This window comes from Bison bison, unplaced genomic scaffold (genome assembly GCF_000754665.1).
Source record: "Bison bison bison isolate TAMUID 2011002044 unplaced genomic scaffold, Bison_UMD1.0 scf7180017864181, whole genome shotgun sequence".
Lineage (NCBI taxonomy): Eukaryota > Metazoa > Chordata > Mammalia > Artiodactyla > Bovidae > Bison > Bison bison.
In genome coordinates, this window is record NW_011494753.1 from 2,089,924 (window position 1) to 2,092,884 (window position 2,961).

Here is a 2,961-nt window from a genome sequence, read left to right on the forward strand (position 1 = left end):
CAGTATTTAGTTCCTTACCAAGTACAACCATTTGGTCTTCCTAAAATATTTTTCAAGTCTGTTTTCTCTTCTGCTCCCAGTGCCCCTGCCTCAGTTCAGACTGCCTGAATTACTGACAGCCTCTTGCCTGATGCCTGATCTTTCCATCTTTGGTCTTGAACAAAAATACCCCACTGTTACTGAACCAGGTAACTGAATCATGTTCGTTTGTACAGCAAGTCAGGGCTGAGACCTTGAGGTCTGCAGCAGAGAAAGGGGTTACACGGGTACAGGCAGCCAAGCAAGGAGACAGGAGAACAAATCTCAAATTGGCCTCCTTGAAGGAGACGCTTAGGATATTTATGGGGTAAAGAAGCAGTGTGGGAGACTTCCTGGTGGTCCAGTGGCTAAGAATCCATGCTCCCAATGCAGAGGACCCGGGTGCAATTCCTGGTTGGAGATCTAGATCTCAAGTGCCACACCTAAGACCCAGTGCAGCCAAATAAATAAAATTCAAAAAGAGAAGCAGGGTGGTTTGAAGCTTCAGGAAAGGTTATTGAAGGTTAGAAAAAGGTGAAGTAATTGGAACTGTGCACAGAAGTATCTGAGTTACATGGTTCTTCACAGGATGCACGTTACGAAAATGATGGGCTGCATTATCATGATCTCAAGATGGAGATTTTTGCCCTTGACAATGAAAGAGCACCTATTGGACACTTGTGCAGGCCCAGTTGAATGGTCAATGGTCTCAACTGGTTTGAGCTGGGCAAAACTAACCCCGTATTCTGAACAACAATTTAATCAACTATTACTACACTGACCCCTGGTCAGAAGTGTTGTCTACAGGGGGCAGTTAGAGGAGTTGTGTGATATATTTTCTAGGCTGTGAAGCCAGGAGGGTATGCAGTTTGCAGGAACAATTAAAACACACTTGGTCAGTGAAAGCAAGTTATAGGTTATTACTCATTTATGTACAGATTATAGTTCAAGGAATCTAATTAATGACTGCTCCTGTTTCACTATCACTGGTTTGGGCTTCAAAATGAAAATTTGCTCACGGCATTCTGCTGCTTGAAATTCTTCCTTGTTCACTGTTGCTCTGAGATAAACTCCAGAATGCCTAAGCGAGGCCTGGCCTTGCTCCAGCTCCCACTGTCACACAGATTGTGCTCTTCCCAACAAAGGTGATGTGCTTCCTTGTATTTCACCTGCTGCCTGCTCTACCATCAGTTCCTTTGATCCTCTCTTTCTCTCCTCCCCTGTACCAGCTTGTTACAACTGCTTAAGCTTTCAGACCAGCTCTAGCATGGACTTCCTGAAGCAATTCCTGGGCCACCACGCAGGCGTGGCACCAGCCTGTCCTTGCCTTTCCTTCCCCAGTTTTCTCACAGCATCCTTTGGTGGGATCCTTCTCATAGTGTTGCTGGGTGTTAATACATCTGTCTCTACCACCAGATTGCATTTTCTTTTTTTTTGAATGTCCACTTAGGAACAGGCCCTGAGCGGGGTACTTATTACACATTATACCATTCAATCACACAGCAGTCTTTTTTGTGTTTTGTTTTGTTCTGGGGTGCATAGTGGGGTAGGTAGGATCTTAGTTCCCCAACCAGGGATCAAACTCCACCTCCATTGGATCTTCCAGCTCCTTGCATTGGAGGCACAGTCTTCCTTACTGCGCTGTCAGGGATGTCTGGACTGTATGTTTTCTGAAGGGAAAGACTGTCTTCTTGCATCATCAGGATCTAACTGGGACCTGTCATGCAGTGAGAGGAATCCAGCTGATATGAAATGAAATGACCAAGAGTAGTTGGGTGTTGCTCTCAGCACAGAAGAATAGGCTGTAGTCATTTAGTGGCGCAAGACAGAGACTGCATTTGCAGTTTTTCCAAGCCTTCTTTTCATGAATTTATCTCTAGTGTTACATAATCTGTTAACTGTTCTGATAGGAGATGTCTTCACAAATGGCAAATCTGCTTCTTTTTTTCATGGGTATTTACACAGGGAATTTGCAGTCTTGGTCAGTTCCCAGACTGGCTGAAGTCTTTGATGTCAGCACTGATGTGATCCGAAGGGTTTTAGAAAGCAAATTTGTACCTGTTAGGGTCCACAAGGGGCACAGAGCATATTATTTAAAAATGGTCCATTGCGCTGACCTGGCGAACAAGGGATGAAGTCACAGTGGCCACATTGCCCTGGTAGCGTCCTGTTTTTCCTTAAGACAGTGTCCCATTTTTCCCTGCTGGTGCCAGTTTCTCAAGACTACGTGACCATCCGCCTGTGAGACCCCTCTGACTATGTGATCACAAGACCCCCAGCTGCAGGCTAAAGATAAACTAAGGCCCCCTCCCTTCGGGGCACAATTTCCCATCGATAGGGTATAAGAAGGGTTGGCTGTGAAGGGAGATCACTGGTTTCTCTCTAAAGCCAGTTACTTTCTCTCTTCCTATAATAAAGCTTTCTCCGCCAGAAAGCCCAGCTCACTCTCTTTTTCTCCGTGTTCACCTTCCAGTAACCACATTGGAACAGAAACTGAAGCAGGATCAAAAAGTCCTTAAGAAACTGGACTTGCCCACTTATTCCAGGAGCTCCCAGGCCCTGGATTCCTCAGAACTACTTTCTGCAAGCCAGTCTGCATCAGGCTGTTTGCTGATGCCTGGGGATGAAGCCTCATCCAAAGGCCATGGTCACAGCACAGCTTTGAAAGCCATTGAATTGAACACTCACAGTAGATACACCAAGGATAGAGAAGGAAAGGAATAAAGGAGTCCAGGGCCTGGAGGAGGGGAAGTGTTTAGTGCCTGTTGCTGCTGCTCTAGGTCACCCACCAGCAATTGTGGGGGAGCGAGAGGAACTGACAGCGATCAGAGGTTGGAAGAGCTGAAGGCAGGGGACCCAAGTGACCAGATCTTCAGCGACAGAGTTGTGCAGAGGGGATGAGAGTTTTCCAACAGCAATGGGAACTTCCTGTACAGAATCTGA

The 2,961-nt window shown here is 46.2% G+C and overlaps 1 pseudogene; it reads left to right on the forward strand.

The window, feature by feature from the left end:
- Positions 1 to 1,931: 1,931 nt before the first annotated feature.
- On the forward strand, positions 1,932 to 2,961 carry LOC104991025 (annotated as a pseudogene).